The following is an 18826-nucleotide window of genomic DNA, read 5'->3' on the forward strand; positions in this document are numbered from 1 at the left end:
AGTACTTGCAGTTGTAAATTGCTAGCTTTAAATATCTGCACCAGACTTACACTGTGTGGAGTTGCTAATGTAAACACAGCAATTTCACAACAATGCAAAATATTGGGTTGAATTTTACGTCTCCTGGGGGCAGTTTTGCAAGTTCGGGGGATGGGGAGTGTAAAATTGGGCACCATGCCATAGGCACTGAATCCAGCCAAGCGGAGAGGGGGATGTGTGGGGGAGGCTCACCCCTGACATTTATGATGAGTGGGGGTCGAGTGGGGGTCGGGTGGGTGGGGCGGGGGCAGGAACACCGCCCCCTGTGTAAAATCCAACCTAGTGTCTCCACAAAGTTAACAGCAAAGCAGCACAATTTGGACGTCATGTTTTGGATATTGGCATTTCCCTTGTGCATTTTCCCCTTGCCTGAAGCTGCAGTACCATTTCTGCATAAATAATAGCAAGTACCATTAGCCTCACCATTATTTTTACAATAAAATCTGGTCTGGAATTTTAAAATATATTCAGTCCCCCATATTGAAGTAATATTTTGTGCCCTTATTTTTATATACTTTGATGTTATATTATTTATAGGGTTGTCAATTAATTGCAGTTAATTTCTGGTGATTAATACATTGACATTTGACATTTCTATCTCAGTAAATGTGAAAGTTATGGAAATATTACTGGGTTTCAAAAAAGAGATCTAATTTCCAAAACTTTGCTTTCAAACACCACCTAACCTTCCTCTTACGTTTTCAAATTTAAAATGACTTTGGTTTAGCAGAAGAAGAATCCTTTGGTGCACGACTTTGCTGTGACTGTTTCACAGCTGTTCAACTCTTAGTGGTGGGATGTGTAGGAATAGATGATAAGAAAATGAAAATAAAGGAGTCTGTCAGGGAGCACTAGAATTTGCCATTTGATTTTTTAAAATCCATTCCTAATTGTCCTTGGAAAGGTGGTGGTGAGCCACCTTATTGACAACTGAATGGCCTGCTAGGTCATTTCAGAGGTCAGTTAAGAGTCAATCATACTTGCTATGCTGTGGGTGGCAGGAAAGGCCAGGAGGTGGGGTGGTGTTATTCCAGGTTTGGTGAACAGATTAAAGGTGCAGGTTGAATTGCATATGGTAGGGTAAAGAGGCCAAATGTGGCAAATAAAGACATGGAGACATCCTTGTAAAAAAGTTAAAAACAAAAGTAGAAAGTAGGGCTATCAAACAATAAAAAATGTGATCATGGTTAATATGCTAACAATATTTAGCAGAAAGCACACAAAACGGAAATAAACTAAAGTATTATGGAATGAAGCACTAAAAGTGAAACATTTGGTTTATCCTTTAAAAACTTCTTGACAGTTCATTAGAGATAAAGACAGTTACTTGGACACAGTCAGAGTTCCAGTATCTTTCATGATAAATAATTCACTAGATGATATTTTCTATATAATTCCATGTAATATTAGCATCAGTAATAAAAGCTTGAATCAGATGGGCACAGTAAATGCATCAATTAAATGTGATTCAAACAAAGATTAATAGATTAAACATTTTAATCAGAGCATTAAATCACAATTATCTTTCTAATTGTTGGACAGCCCTTATTGCTCATTGTTCAATATTAAAACAAAACATTTGGGGGGCAGCGTTAATTCCAGCACAGAAATTACTTCTGGGCAGAGGTCAAGGCACTGGGAGGCACAAGGTTGAGGTGCGCCAACACAACCATTGATGAAAGAGCGTATTTAATGGCAAAAGTTATATCCACATAAGCATAAATGTGTAAAAAAAAGTGTCAAGTGGGTTTTGTGGACAGTAAGCATATGCAGATGAGTTTTGATTTTTAAAATCTAAAGATATTACGCACCTTTAGAAAACCACCTTTTTGGTTGGCATTAGATGTCACCTGCATTCTTTGTTGAAATAGGCATTAAGGAATTTGAGTGTGAGCATGTGACATCTAGTGTCAAAAAGCAGGACTTATACTGACTTTGTTGTAAGTACTATAATGATAAAACAACTAGCAAGAGGTAGAGGATAAGTTCTCCTCTCACCAGTTTGGAGTATTTATGCCAGTACTGAAACATGTACAGTGCTCAATATTAAGCTGCAGCTCAAGAACACTCATTTTCCTTTATTTTCTGGCTCATAAGCTGGAAATATGATAGACGAGGAGTAAAGGCATCAAAAATACATATTCATTTATTAATGTTAGTATTTTACACTTTTCTGTACTTTTTGCAACAGCATCATCTTTGATTTGCAACATAATAAAGCAATGCTGATTTTTTTTCTTCATTCTTTCATGGGATGTGGGTGTCACTGGCAAGGCCAGTATTTGTTGCCCATCCCCAATTTCCCTTGAACTGAGTGGCTTGCTGGGCCATTTCAGAGGACAGTTAAAAGCCAACCACATTGCTGTGGATCTGGAGTCACATGTAGGCCAGACCAGGTAAGGATGGCAGATTGCCTTCCGTAAAGGACATTAGTGAACCAGATGGGTTTTTACGACAATCAATGATAGTTTCATAGTCATCATTATTGAGACTAGCTTTATATTCCAGATTTATTAACTGAATTCAAATTCCACAAGCTGCCATGGTGGGATTTGAACCCACATCCCCAAAGCATTAGCCTGTATCTGGATTACTAGTCCACATTACGACTATGCCACTATCTCCCCCTGATGATCTCTGCATCATGCTCATTTTCTTCAAATTACACTGATGCCCACTACTACGTGTCCAGTGAACAATGACAGCTTCAATGACTAACTGCTATCTCTGTACCATGCTCCGAATAAGCGTGAAGGTCAAGAAACCTGGTAATCTAGTTATTTTGGTAAACCAATTTGCATCCCCTCCCTCTCCTGAAGACATGACAGCTCAGTCTAAGTCTGCCCTCACCCAAAATTCACAAGCACACATTTCAGCAGGGATAACTGGATAGCGAAGAGGAATGCAAATCTGCTGATTTCCCCTCCCTTGCCCAGGGACACTACAGGCTGATTCAAATACTCCCACTACCTCCAGTCCCCAGCTGACATCAGCAATTTCAGCACTATTAAATCAAGGTCCTTTTGGACTGTACAGCTCACTTTTATGATGTGTCATCATGTGCAAGGTAATTTTTGGTGCATATCAAAATGATGGTATAGTAGGCCATTCTGACTACTGTTTCTGTACCAATGCCACCTGTTCAAATGGAACTATCCACTCCAGTCCCATTTCTCTGAGAGATTTACAAACAAGTATTGTTGGCATTCACTACAATAAGCAGGCATATTCAGACCCAAATTGTGCAAGCAGTCTTCTCTCTCGCCACCCTACTTGGCGCACCAACCCCATTATGGTGTTATAATAATATTTGCAACACAGTTAAGGGGTGCTGGAAATTAATTGGTGATTTAAATACAGGTTAACCAACGTATGATTTCAAGTTATTGCAGCAACTGAAGAGGGCAGGGAATTAAGCTTCTTCTGCAAAATGACACTGAGCACCTGCCCACACACAAGCAGTGGCCAATGTGCATCTTCCGTCCTGAGCCGGACCTGTCTAAAGAGCGAGGCACAGCCTTCAGCCGCCGCTCCGATCATCTGCCTCTCCCACACTGTTTTTCTGAAGTCCAAATATTTTTCTGACCAATTTCAAACAAACCAAGGCTCAATTGGAAGAAACGTTCTACACAGATTTATTTATCCTCATCCTAGCTTTGTCCCATGAAGTGGGAAATGCGAAAGAAGCGGGGTTTAAAGCACCGACTAACTTCTGTGGTTTTGGGAAGAGTTATTTAAGAAAATTAAATGAAGAGCGAGAAATGTATGTGACATTATATGGTTTTGCAGTAGTAATGTAACTACTTTTAAACAAGTAGTGCGCAGATTGAACACACACCCACATGACAAATGTTAAATCTCACGCACACTGTAGTTAGTAAATAAAATGTTTGAATTAAAGATGATCCTGTCGATTCTGCCATCAAATTCCTTTTTTTCTCTCTCTCCCTCGCACTACTGCAGCTTTCACGCCTACTTGAGTCCATAGTATTGGAGCTCTTTGGGAATCACCCACACAAATACGAAATCCACCCTCTCCTTCCGGCATAAAGGACCGCACAAGCCGGGATTTGAAATAAAAAGTAAACTTCCTCGCCCCCCAGCAAAAAAAAAATACATCACCCCATCTCTGTCGGTGTATAATTAACATTATCTTGTGCATTAAGTACAAATGACAGAAAGAGCCCCATGTGCAGTGAGTTAACTGCAGAATGACGGCCGTACCTACCTGGTGCAGTGCGCGCTGCCGGCCTCCCTGAGCTTGTCTTCCGTCTCTCTCTCTCCTTTTCTCTCTCTCTCTCTCTCTCTTGTGTGTTATCCGGAGCAAAGTGAGAACTTTCTCTCTCTTTCTATGTTCCAGTCAGGACAGGACAGACAGGAGATGGGCTGCTTCACTCTGGCCGAGCCAATACTCCGGACGGGGGGGGGCGTGTGGGAGTCGGTGTGAGGGAGGCGGAGGAGACAACTCCTGGTCCGGACTCTACTGTTGCATTTGAACAGCAGGCGGACGCTGTCGCCTTGCCCGCAGCAGTCCAGATGCCTAACTTGCGCCCGGGTCTCGGGGGCTGTGATTTGGATGTTTTTTTTTCTCTCTCTCCTCTCTCTTTTCGCTCTCAACTTTCCCTTTGTGAGTGTGTGTGTGTATCTCTCTGTCAGCCTCCTCCCCCTCCGGCTTGTATGGGATATTCCGGTCTTGCTCATACTCACTCCCACACGGCCAGCGTGACGCAGATCCTAGCGTGGGAGGACGCGGGCCGTGGGAGGCTGGTGGAAGGAATACCAAACATAACTAGTGTAGCGACAAAATGCAATGGAGTCAGCTTGTTACCAGCTGAGCATGAGCTGCAGGGACTGCATGTCACTTCTATTTAAAAGTCTCCCTCTCTGTGAAAGTAAGGAAAACATATAGACGCTCTTTGCCGTGCGGTGTTCTCGCACGGTCGAGGAGGTCAGCCTGGTAACGGTGCACATGTGGTAACACCTCGCGCGCTGAGAGGAAGGTCTGCTCTCAAAAGATTTGGGGAGGGGAGGGGAGGTCCCCTAGTGATCGACTGACATAAAATGTGCAGTTGTGTGCTCATTAACTATTTCTACAGTTCCTTCCACAGGGGCAACTTTGAAACAGATGTCGGTGTCTTATGCCACGGTAAACACCCAAAGGACACAGCTGCGGGCAATGGGACCCTTAAAATGCAATGTATCCGGAGTTAGATTCGCCTTATCTTGACAGTACCATAATCCGAAGTTTGGAACAAGTTTTTATACGTGGTTTAATAGATATCCTGGGAATTCTGCAATGAATCCATCTCCAATTTACTCTGCTCCGAACTTGGTAGCGTAAAAGAGAAAATTGGCAATGTTCAGACGAATATTGTCACACAGTTCAGAAGCCATTGAGCGCATTTGTGTTACTCTAGCTTCTGCATTAACCAGCACAATGTGACTTAAGCCTTGTCAACCTCATGCAAGTGATTATCAAGATCTAGCTCTTTCTATATTGCATTACCTCCCTTTTTGCCATTTGACATATCACGGGCGAAGAACACATCACAGAAAATGGTGCTACAAATAAATATGACCAACCTTGTTCAGTTTCATAGCATTGGGGAAAACCACCTCCTCTTAGTACATGACTGCACAGACTTTTTAAAGCTTTTTTTAAACATAGAAAGTTGAAGCTAACTTGGCAAGCTCTCTGCAGTTGAAATCTGTGAGCCATAAATTAGTGCCAGCAATAGCATTTATTGGATATCTTGGTAAAAGTAAATAGTCAGCACTGTTTTAGATCTATTTGTGTAGTGGATTTGAATTGAGTTGGAGATGGTCCCTGATTTTAAATGTCACATTTATCTTATTTTGGCTGTTGATGAGGTTATGAAATGGTGGTCCCTCTCCCAATGTAACTATGCATCACAAAGCTGTTTCTCTATTATTGTAATTCTCTGGTTAGCAATTACTGTAGCTTCTCCAACTCAAGGGGGAAAACATACTAGATTTAATATATATTTAAGAGTTGAAAATGGGGAAAATAATGAGAGTTAAAATAGACAAATCACCAGAATCTGGTGGTTTCCACCCTGGGGTATTAAAATAAGCAAGGAAGGAAATTGTAAATACATTAGTCATGAATTTCCAAAACTCCCTTGATTCAGGAATCGTCCCTTTGGATTGAAAAATTACCAATTACCATTATTTAAGAAGGGTAGAAAACATAAATGTAGTAACTGAGGGTATAGCCTCTCCTACTGTCTTTCAGGAGTCATATGATTGTTCTTAGAAGCTCTGACCAATGAGCTCTAAGTGCGGGTAACCTGGGAGGGCGGGGTTTTCTCATCAAGGACCAGGTTCAAGTATATAGCATCTGAAAAGCTCTCTGTAATAAAGTTAATCTGTTTCACACCTTGCCTTGTGAATGCGAGTGCATCAAATATTAAGAAAAAAAGCAAAGAATACTCGCCAGTCATGCCACTCTTCGGCTGAATCAATCCTTATGATGCAACTAAGGAATACTGGAGCCATTATGTAGAGCGCCTTGGTTTTTATTTCGTAGCGAACAAAATTAACACAGAGGAGAGGCACTTTTGAGTGTAGCAAGACACAATCTTATCCACAGTCTGACGGCCCCAAGCCTGTCCAGTTCTAAGTCATGAATCAGAAGCTCTCTTGAAAACGCATTTTCAGCCAAAGCAATTCGTAATAATGCAGTGGTTTAAGCTTAATTCCAGTGTGAGGGCCTCGGGAGAGTCCATCGCAACCTATGTGGTGAAGTTGAAGCAGTTGACTGAACACTGCGACTTTGGAGACACACTAAATGATATGCTGCAGGACCGATTAGTTTATGGAGTTCACAACAACACCATTCAGCACCGTTTACTCACAGAAGTCAACATCGATTTGAAGCGCTCCATGGAAATAGCACTAGCCATGGAAAGTGCTGCAAGAGACTCGCAGGCTTTGCAACATGTACAACATGGTGTTCTTCGTGTGGAGTGGGAACCTACTGCCGAGCGTGGCACGAAAACCAGAGACACAGCAGCAAAGCAAGAGGCAATGTCCATTGTTAGTAACATGAAAAGGCCTAGTAGAAACATACTGCTCAATATTATTCAAGGAATAAACACTATTTCCTTGAAATCTGCCTGTTATAATTTCAGAATCCATCAGCATCCATCCATGAAAACAGGTATCTAACTACCAATCTGGTTACATGACAAAATCCTTGTTTAGGGTTCAAGTTTCAAAATAACATTATAACTGCTCCTTCTTTGAGTCTAAACTTGTGCAGTATCATGCCCACTGGAGTTGGACTATGTAGAAACTCTGAATAGGGTAGATTGTTATCTTCATCTTCATCTGTAGAATCCATGGTAATGTATTCTTTTAATTCACTTGACAGCTTTTCTAAAACTTTTTAATTCAAATCTAGTGAAAATCATTTTTAGCACAAAGCATAGTTTTAAAATAAAAAGTTGTATCAACTGATTGTCCCTGCCATTTTACCACACTTAACCAATTCCATCATCTCATCCACTCTTAATGCCACCTCTCCCATGCCATTCAAACCTTCCTCTGCCAAACCCACCCCTTTCCTTCCAACCCACTCTTGCCATCCCCAACAATCCCATCCTTCACAGGAACAATCTCTCCAACCCGGGTAACTTTGTTGTTAGGCCTCCTTTACCTTCCACTGTTTTTATTCTCCTCACCCCACCCCCAACCTCTCTACTGCCACCACCAACTGTTGACAGCTCAGCTGCACATGTGTCACGCACTGCAGTCCTCTGCATGCTCCACGTGCCTATTGTGCACCATTGTCCGCCAAATAAACCCACCGAGACTCGCCCCTTAAACTGACCAACTAAAGCAGTTGATTCAGACAAAAACTGACTATTATTATTATAGACAGCATAGCTGAAGGAGTAAAGACCAGATATGGGCTAAACGGATTAAATGACAAGGGCTGGTTGCATTGACTAGTTCTGTGCTGTCTTGAATATAGAAGATTAAGAGGTGACTTAATGATGTGTTTCTTTAAATTAATTCTTTCATGGGATGTGGGCCCTACTGACCAGGCCAGCATTTATTGCCCATCCCTAATTGCCCTCAAGAAGGATGCACTTGGGCAGGACAAACAAGGCACGGGAATACACGCTGAATGGTAGGAGCCTGGGAAGTACCGAGGATCAGAGGAACCTTGGTGTGCATGTCCAACGGTCCCTTAAGGTAGCGGGACAGGTAGATAAGGTGGTTAAGGAGGCATATGGGATGCTTGCTTTTATTAGCTGAGGCATGGAATCCGCATTATAGGAAGGATGTGATTGCACTAGAGAGAGTGTGGAGGAGATTTACCAGGATGTTGCCTGGGCTGGAAAGTTTTAGTTATGAGGAGAGATTAGATAGACTGGGGTTATTTTCCCTGGAGCAGAGGAGATTGAGGGGGAACATGAATGAGGTGTATTAAATTATGAGGGGCATAGATAGGGTAGACAGGAAGGAACTTTTCCCCTCGGTGGAGGGATCAATAACCAGGGGGCATAGATTTAAGATAAGGGGCAGGAAGTTTAGAGGGGATGTGAGGAAGAATCTTTTCACCCAGAGTGTGACGGGAATAAAGAACTCACTGCCTGAAAGGGTGGTAGAGGCAGAAACCCTCATAACATTTAAGAAGTATTTGGTTGTGCACTTGCGATGCCATGGCATACAAGGCTATGGACCTAGTGCTGGAAAATGGGATTAGAATAGTTAGGTACTTGTTTGACCGGCGCAGACTCAATGGCCTTTTTCTGTGCTGTAGACCTCTATGACTCTAGGGAGCTGCCTTCTTGAACCACCACAGTCCATGATGTTTAAAGGCATTGATAAGGTAGATAGACAGAAACTATTTTTTGTTTGGTGGGGTGTGTAGGAACAGAGGGGTAGTAACTTAAAGCTAGGCTGTCCAGGAGTGATACTTCACATAAGATTTTTCTCCCAAAAGGCTCTTGAGGATAGATGAATTAAAAATGTCAACACAGCTCGATAGATTTTTGTCAGGCAAGAGGCTTAGAGTTATGGAACCAAAAATGATAGGTGAAGTTAAGATACAGATCGGTCAAGATCTAACTGAAGAAGCTGAATAGTTTACTCCTGTACCTATTTGAACTTTGTTGTGCTCAGCTGAAGAAAATACTAGTAAATGAATCTAGACTATTATAAAGCATAAAAATACATTTTAAATATATCAAATTAAATGATTTAATCTGCTAATATGGAAGATTAGTACCACTACTGAGCATCAAATCCAGGCTAAACTGATAGAAAATGTTAGTTATCCTTCAATTTCATTGCTGAAAGGGAGTTATTGAAATAAATGTGGATAGTTTGTATCTAATTTGTATTAGGATGAATACACAGTACAAACTTTTCAAAATAAAGTGCTACATCTACAGACACATTGAGAGTCCAGAAAGTAGACTTGTGTAGGAATCTAAAATGTTTAGCTGGTAAAATAGTGAATGATCAACTGAAAAAAGGGTCATGACACATTGCTACTATTCATCTAATCTATGCTATATCAGAGCTGGGGATGTTTGATGCAGAGACTTGGTGGTAATATATTCCATGTCTCAATGTTTGTTTTAATTAATGCATACTTCAGCAACATCATCAATTAATTACAATCAAAGTGTAAAAGGGCAACTCATCAAACTGCAGAGCTTCCTCTTTGGTAGTGAAAAATCATGTCAAATGTTAAATTAAGTCAAGTATGCAATGTGACCATGTTGGACATTTTACTTTCAGTTGGCTGAAAAATAACTATTGGAGTAGGGTTTTATCTTCTCCAAAGCAATAATTATCTGGTAGGTTCTATTTCCAAAATGTAAGAGGGAAATTAAATTAAAATAAAAATGCAAGAGAAGGAATGGTGAAGAAACAGGTTAGGGGAACAAAGAGCATGAAGGGTGGGCAGGGATAAGCAGGGAAATTTTAAACTCCAAGGATGACTTGGTTGTGTCAAGTGGGAAGGTAAAAATATAAAATCTCAAATCCAAATCCACTTATGGTTTTAATGGAAACTGTTTGAGAGGTGGACACCGAACCTGCTCTCAGGAGTTGGGTAAGCCACTGAAACCTTTTAAGAAGTTTGTGTACCTTTAGTTTAGCAGTATTTTTAGTTTTAACTCATGGAAACTAGAATTGACCTACCTCATTAATCCCAGCACATAAAGGGAGGCAAGAAAGGCTAGATCCATCAGTTAAGTGATTTTACAGCACTACTTATGGGCCAAGAGGAGGAGTGCTTCATTCAGACCCAGCAAGGTTACCTGCATATGACCAGACCCTCAGGACTGGCTATACCCCATCCCCACAATGTGTACGCCAGCCTCTCCCCCGAACCACAATGTGAGGCTTACTTTTCATTTGCTCCCCAGCTGCTTTCCCACCTGACAGGCAGGCATGAAATCTGTTGAATTTTTTAAAAAAAGATGTCCTAGAGTTAAATTCTGTAGGATGTCTGAGAAATACCAAGCAGCCAAGCACCTTTGCCTCCACTCTGCCGCTCTTGACAGCCCCGAGGGGGCTAACATAATTTCTTTTTTAAAGTTAAAACATTTTTTGTGTTTATTTTGTAATGTTGGTTGGCTGCTTTACTGCAACATTATGTATTGATCTAACGTTATTGGCATGCAAGCTGGAACAGTTTTTTTTAAAAAGGGCCCAGGGCCCAGAGCCCATCCAGGAAGGCTAAATTTTTCTGGCACTTCTGGCAGTTCAAGAGTTAAAATAAAAAGTGTTATACCAGAAATGAATCAATTTTCTTTTATCTGACCCCTTACTTGCAGTAAGGAACTACTTGTTTTTTAAATACCCACCATAAACACTAACCACACTAAATAATGATCGACTAGTGTCTACTATAAGATTGGGAGTATATAAAAATGAGTAACCTGAACTTGTGACTTAGGGCTGAAGTTATGCTACAGAACGCTTACACCTATAGACAAACCTAAGGCCGAATTTGGAATTGATTAACCTTTTTCACTCGAATGCAGTAAAACAGGTTTCTTATAGATTTCTAGGAAATTTCATTTCGAGTTGAAGTAAAATCATTGCTGTCAGAGAACAGAAAGGATGCTTATTTTCATTAGGTGCTTCACCTAGCAGACATTCTACCAACTGAAATAAAGAGGTTTGGGTTACAGGTACACATGAGCTTGCAGTTTTCAGTTAAAAACCAAGCTGGTTAAAAACTTCAGCCATTAAATCACTGGGAACTCCAGTTTTGTAAAATATTTACGGCATATATTTGAATTCTAAGTGCAAGCTACAATTCAATATGGATTTGTAAAGAGCAGGTCATGCCTGATGAACTTGATTGAATTTCTTGAAGAGATTCATTCTTGAAGTAGTGGACCAGGGAATGTCTATTGATGTTAGTTATGGAATTCCAGAAGGTATTTGATAATGTCCCTCATAAGAGATTTAGCTAAAGTTGAAGTTCATAGACTGAAGGCAAATTATTGACCTAGTTAAGAAATTGGCTGAGCAGCAGGAGAGAGAGTTGGGATAATGGGCAGGTATTCCAATTGGCAGAATGTGACTAGGGGTGTCCTTTGAGGATCTCCAAGGGACCTCAAATATTCACTGTATTTATTAAAAACCTGGACGATGGAATAGAAAGCCACATGTCCAATATGTGGTAGACACAAAGATAGCAGTCTAGTTGGAAGCATAACCCTACAAAGAGATATTGATAGATTAATAAATGGACAAAACTAGAAAATGAACTTCAATGTAGGCAAATGTGAGGTCATACACTTTGTACCTAAAAAGAATAAAATAAGGCACTTTCTAAATGGCGAAAAGCAAAACATAGTAAAGGTCCAAAGAGACTTAGTGGATCCAAGTACATAGATCATTAAAATATCATGCATGAGTACAGAAAATAATATGAAATCTAGATCTAGAGGACTGGAATAAAATGAGGTAGGCGTCATGCTTCAGATGTACAAAACCATGGTTCAACCACTTCTGGGCCTGAATTTCACACTCCCCCACTGGCAGGTTTTCAGGCAGGTGGGAAAAATGAAATGAAGGAATGAGATTCCTTCTGGGTTCCCGTCCACCCCGACCTCACAGCAATTTCATGCTAGGGCGGGCAAGGCCTCAGATGGGACGTCCGCCCTTGCCCCAATTGAGGTACTTAAATGGCCTATTATTGGCTGCAGAGCCTCAATTTTTAGGCTGGCGGCAGGATTTACCTGGCATGGGGGAAGCCCAAAAATGAACAGGGTTAGCTCTTGGGCGGGAAGGGAGGGGAGCGTCACCTCCATCAGAAGCCACCTTTTGACTTTGGGCACCCCTCCCTTAAGGTCCAGTGGCCACTGAACCTCCCTCCTCCACCAGCCCCTCCCCTGACACCCCGATTGCCAACTTTGCACCCACCCTGCCCCCCCTAGCCCTTCCCTGCCCTCCACGTCCTGGGACTCCCTAAACTTGCTGTCCCCGTCCCGGTACTTAGGCTCAGGCATCTTCCTGAAGTTCCTCTTCTATCCACAGCAGCTCTTCTTGCTGCAGGAACCAGAGAGCTGCCAGCTAATCTGATTGGCTGGCAGCTCTCTAAGACGCGACTTCCTCTGGAATGAGGGGTGGAAGTCCGGCTGCAGCCAATCGACGCTCACTCGAGTGTGAAATGGCTGCAGGGCAGTCGGAGACTCTTCAGATGGCGGGAAGGGAAACATCGCCATCCAAAAGATTCAGGCCTTGGAATACTCTGAGCAGTTCTGGGAGGGAGTGCAGTTAGAGCTACCAGCATAAAACCTGGACTCCCATGATTAAATTACAAGGAGAGGATTGTAGTCATGGAATCTAGAAGATTAAGAGGTGATTTGATCAAAGTTTTCAAGATATTAAAGGAAACAGGTAAGGTAGATAGTTTTCTGCTAGTTAGCGGGGGGGGGGGGGGGGGGGGGTCTAGGACTAGGGGATGTAGTCTAATAATTAGGACCAGACCTTTCTGGAGTGAAATTAGGAAACATTTTCTACAAGCAAAGGGTAGAAGAAGTTTGGATCTCTCTTCCACAAATGACACCTAATGCTTGATCATTGTTAATTTTAATTCTGGTGTTTTTTTAACCAAAGGTAATAAGGGATATGAGGAAAAGGCACATATATGGATTTAGGTTGCAGATCAGCCATGATCTCACTAAATGCTGAGCAGAACAAGCCCAATGGCCTACTCCTGTTCCTATGTAATTATGTACTAACTTTGCTTCACCTAATTATAATTGCCTTACTGTATATGAGATTCCCAGAGATGTCCTGAAAGTTACTGGATTCGAAAAAGTGAATCTGTGATTATCTGAAAAGACATATATGTGGTTGTGGCATGTTACAATTGACTTGGGAGTTAGAGATGCTGTGGCATGTTGTAGTCTGGAGCTATGAATAATGATGTGAAAAGTTCCAAAGTTCTTTCCATCATATGGCTGAACAGGAATCTCTCCTGATAAAGGCAAAAAAACTGCAGATGTTTGAAAACTGAAATAAAAACAGAAAATGTTGGAAAAACTCAGCAGGTCTGGCAGCATCTGTGGAGAGAGAAACAGAGTTAACGTTTTGAGTCTAAATGACTCTTCTTCAGAGCTCTGTTTGGCCTCATTACGACGCACCTTCCTTGGCCATAAAGTCCTGGGTTGGCAATAACCTTTCAGCCAGCTATTGACAGAAAAAGAAATAAGGGCCAGAATTTTACATCCCATGTGTAGGGGTGCACCTGACCTATCCAGTTGTGAAACAGCGTGAGCTGACGTTGGGCGAGAGTCCCAACGTCATCGTGCACTCGCACAATATCTTGCTTGGCAGGCGTGCTTCCAACTGCCGCACGCGCCCGTCGACAATTAAGTGGGCAATTAAGCCCATTAAGGAGGCGATCGAAAGCGATTTTTTTTTGTGGCCCATTCACTTTTACGGTTGGTGGACGGGCTGATTGGCCAGGTGGCCTTTATCTTTTTACTCAAACCTCGATCCGGGGCGGGATTAAATCTTCATGGGGAAATAAAATAAAAAGAAATATTTGGGGATTGTTTTTTTATGAGGCATGCTTTCAGGTGCTTGATTGTGCTGCATGGACATTCTTTGAAGCACTTTTGTGCTTTCTTGTATTATTTGGAGGTCTGCAGCTCCCTGAGGCAGCTGACTGCCTTCAGGAAACTCACTGGAAGTGTTCACCAGCACCCGCAGTGACATCGGCGCCCGCCCTCTTCCTGCCCCCACCGGCAGTGCTGAGCCTTTCTCAGCGCGCGTTTCACACTGCCTGGCTGTTAATTGGCCAACCCATTTCCCATCTTCTCCTGCGCCCGCCAATCGCACGTGCCCAATGAGCAAAAAATTCAGGCCAAGGAGGTTAAAAAGGCCCCACATTAGGTAATATCAGATCAACCATCAATAACTCATGTTGGATGAGGATCAGTATTGTACTTTTCAAGATTCCACCAGATTCCATCTCCAACAAAAGTGAATTGTTTCAAACACTGATGCCTCTCAACCTGTGGAAAGCTTACCTCTTGGCTCTTTCAGCTGAAAATTTCTGGAATAGGCTGTTAATATGATTGCCATTTTGAGTTATTGCCTGAAAGGTTGGGCGGGATCACCCCAGATTTGCACTAGGTGCGGTACAAGGCGGGTAAAATGATGTTTTACCTGCTGGCTGTGATGATGGGTTTTCAAGCTGTATCGTCCCAAACCTGCCACATTATTTATGCATTCCTGGGAAACAAGCCATTTCCATGGCAGGTGGGATCTTATTTGCCTGCCTGCCATCACCTCTCCACTTCATCACGCAAGGCACCATATTCAAAGTCCAGCTGCGTGCACACATCTCAGTGCTTCTACTAAAGGGAAGATGTCCATGAAAGGCAAGAAGACGCAGCCCCCAGGTTTATTGACGTGTCACTAGAGTGCCTTTTGGCTCTACCCCTGCACTGGCTCCAGAATGGGCAGCGGTGTCACCAACCAGGCTTGGGAGGTGGTGACAGCGGTGTTCAGAGCCAATGCCCTTCAAAGGACAGCTCTTGCAGTGCTGCAAAAGGATGAATGATCTCCTCTGTTTCACCAGGGTAAGTCACTCTTCTCATCGCTCTCAACTCACACACTCACAAACCCATTCCACATCCACAGGGCTGTTCAAGAGATATCACCGTTCACTTTCTCATACCTACTGTCATTGTCCTTATCCCATCCATGGGACCACTCACCACCCACACATGCCACGCATACTTATCATTTGGCCTGGCAGATGTCCTGCTTACACTCTATCTATATTTATGTAGGACAAGCTGGCACACAAGAGGGAGAGGTCGCTGACTGGTGGTGGAATGCCCGAAATGAAGGTCCTCACAGACTTTGAAAACAGAGCTATCCAGCTGGCCAGTGAGGATCTGGACCGGTCCTGTGCTGACGGTGAGGTCAGCAGTGCTCTACCAAGTGAGGGCCCAGCAGTGCAACATCCATCAGACAACCATGCTGTGAGTGATGTGTCCTGTTTCACAGGTCACTGCCATGCACTAATTATCTCTCCTTGCTCTCACAGGCACATCTGGGAAACAGCCGACAGAGTCTATGACCCAGGGCTTCCAATCAAGCACCAAAGAAACTTCTGAAGAGGAACCTGGAGGAACCGTCCCTGAAGTCCCATCACAGCGCTCACCCACACCCTTCACCAACGCAGAGACACACACTTCGGTCGGACCGAGCTTTAGAATAGTCTCAGGATCACAATCTGGTGAGCACATCCCACTGCCTGATCCACAGCAGGTGGAGGCAGGGACTTCCCAGGTGTCTGGCACTCAGAGAACTGCTGGAGGCCAGAAATTTGCTGAGTCTGAGTCAGATGACGACCCTTGGACTCGGTCATGTCACAGTTGCTGGAGCTGCAAAGACAGGCTTGGGAACACCAGGAAGGGATGTCCACTGCACTCCTCAGATTGCAAGGCACGATGGAAGAGTCCATCCACCTTCAGGCTGAGGTGATAGCGCCAGCATGCCAAAGCACCAGGGTCAACATTGGTAGGTTGGAGACCTTGGCCGTGGAAACCTTGGTTCAGGACGTCGCTCCTGCCCTGCTGTGCGGGCTCAGCTCCATCGTTGATGCCAAGGTTTGCCTCCAGCAGTGTATACGCAAGAGGGATGCTGGGCAGTTCGGCCTCACTCCAGCTACCCCTTCTCCTCCAGTCAGCCAGAAGCCCTCAGGCACCCATAGGGAGGAGGATCAGCAGGTGCACATCCTGGGGCCATCAATCCAAGTGACTCCGGAAGTATCAGGCCCATCCGAATCCCCTCTTCCTTTGATCTCAGCAGCTCCAGCTCCACAGACTGAGGAGGGTGCCACTGCGGGACCCCAAAAGCAGGCCGAAGCCCTCCAGAGGACACCTGCCAGTGTCATCACAGGGCGTTGCAGTCAGCAGGCTGCCTCCACCTCTGCTTTGGATGTCCGGGAACACCGGCAGCAGGGTTAGGAAAGTTAAGGAAAATTAGTTGCACAGTCTTGGCATGAGTGTTAATCACTTGTACATACTATTCGCTATTGTCAATAAACTCCCAAGAATGTCTCCCTGCCTATGGCTCCTTGTTCTGATGAGCAGTGTTCTCATCACTCAGATTTTTGCACAAGATAAAGGCAGGTGTCTCAGTTCAGGGACTTTTCCCTGTGCTTTGTGCAGCCTTCAGACCAAAGTGATGGTCTGGCCTCACACTCTCTGGACATATCAGTGATGCCTGCACCTCGACGATGCTGGTCATTGCTGCCAGAATGTCGTGGGCAGGCACCACAGAGTTCCATCATTCTCTCTATGTGATCTCAGCACCTTTAAGGTGGGGTTGGCTCCCATCCCTTCATCATCCGTGACCAGTGACGCTGTGCTCTGAAGGGCTCAGGTGCTGAAGGCAGATGAAGGATCAGATGCTTCTAAAGCTTCATGGCTGCATCTCTATGATATGACCCTGATCACAGAGCATAAGTGAGCTGCCCTCAGCCAGGCAGGAGTCAGACATTCTCAGAGGCTATGTGAAGATCTATGGAGTGTCCTCACTGCATCTTGTCATCATCTTCCTGGAATTGAAAAGCTATTAGGACCTTTGCTGCGTCTCAATGACAGGGGCATTCTCACAGAGGGTATTCGCACTGCCATAAGCCAGACTGGAGTCAAAAGTTCACAGATGCAATGTGAGGTTCTATGGTGTCTCCATGGAGTGTCCTCACTGCATGTCGTCATCTTCCTCCACAAATCTAGCAGCTATGAGTGCCTCCCGAGCAAGCCTTCCTCATCTAGCCAGTACAAGGGCCTCATCCCCGGCATCGTTGCCTTCGAAGGCCTCCTCACCCTCACTCCCTCGGCATCCTCCTCATCAGAGGAGACCTCCAGATCCTCCAACTCCTCCTCAGCGAGCTCATCTCCCTGTTGCAGTGCCTTTCCCCTTTCAGTTACCCAAGAACTGCAGCCTAGCCAGGCAGTGAAGGAAGAGAAAGACTATGATGATGAAGAAACACAATGTCACTTGCCCTCAAACCCTCAGATACCAATTCAGACACTGACAATGTGTGTACTTTACAGGATAGTTTAGAGGCAGGATCTGCAAGTGTGAGACACCAACCAGGGGGAGGGGCAAGGGTAGCACAAGTGCCAGTTTGCTGAAGGATGAGGTCGCACACAAATTCTGCAGAGGACTCAGATGATAACTCCAAAAGTGTGGCCTACGGTAGAGAACTAATGGATATGCACAATGAAATGCCTGGTGCATTAGCAGGACTGCCAGAAAGCCTGCAGTCAACGTCGAGGAACATGAAAGAGACAGCACCAACCTGGCACAGGGCTTTGTGCAGAGCTCATCTGCTCCAGCATAGAAGCGGTGGCCAACTCCATGAGAATACTAACAGACGCAACCGTAAAGCTGCAGTTCTTGGGTATCTGAAAGGGGAAAGGCACTGCAACAGGGAGATGAGCTGGCTGAGGAGGAGTTGGAGGATCTGGAGGTCTGACAGGCAACTTTTCAGCTTCCATTGCAGCACAAGCAGAAACCACCCAACATCAGGTTGCTGCAGTTCAGACTGAAGTCATGCAAACTCAGGTGGAGGACATGGAGGCTCAAACTACAGCTATCATAGATGCAAGTACCATAGTTCAAAGAGGTTTGCAGGGTGTGCCAGCAGTCCTAGCAATCTGCCCTCGCATACAGTACTAGGATTGCTTCAGCATTGCCCAAGGAGAGTGGCATGGCACCTGTCACTCCACAGTGCCCTTGCTGTTGCTTTTCAGCCAGCCAGCCTAGATTGCTGTCATCATGCTGAGGTGATGCAGACCAAAGCTGGACCTTCTGGAGCCAGAGCTGATTGAACATACCCTGTAAATGACATCTTCAGTTTCCCCCACTGAAAATCAGCCTTTCACTTGCCATGCTGCAGCCAATACAGTAGCATTGCATTCAAGGACTAGGACAGGCAAAGGGCACACGGGAGACAGGCACTAAGGGAATACACAAGGGTGATTAGTTGACTTTTCAATGCAATATGGCAATGTTTTTATTTATAAATTTGGGTTGGGATGTTCTTTGTTTGTATTTGCATTGTGGCCAGGCAGATGCTTTTGGTCAGTGACAAAGGAAAGGTGAGTTGTGCAACTTTTGGTGATTGGAGAATTCGGGCTGCGTTCACCAGTATTGCAGTAGGATGAGTTGACTATGGACAGTCCGGATGGAAAGGGAATGTGTTGGTTGCTTCCTCCCTTCCTCCTCCTCCCCCTACTTTTCCTCT

General features: G+C 44.1%; 1 protein-coding gene across 2 annotated transcripts in view; it reads right to left on the reverse strand.

Annotated features, from left to right (window-relative positions):
• LOC144686544 (NGFI-A-binding protein 1-like) overlaps nt 1–18826 on the reverse strand; it is a 74460-nt gene that overhangs the window by 30266 nt on the left and 25368 nt on the right. Inside the window, exon 1 of one of the 2 annotated variants that reach the window (XM_078551869.1) lies at nt 4268–4461. The exons of the other annotated variant lie outside the window; for it this stretch is intronic. The gene's annotated coding sequence lies outside the window, so the exon portion shown is untranslated. Of the gene's footprint in view, nt 1–4267; nt 4462–18826 lie in introns of those variants that run through there. 2 annotated transcript variants of the gene reach the window in all.

The sequence above is a fragment of the Cetorhinus maximus genome, chromosome 11, assembly GCF_964194155.1.
Source record: "Cetorhinus maximus chromosome 11, sCetMax3.hap1.1, whole genome shotgun sequence".
Classification (NCBI taxonomy): domain Eukaryota; kingdom Metazoa; phylum Chordata; class Chondrichthyes; order Lamniformes; family Cetorhinidae; genus Cetorhinus; species Cetorhinus maximus.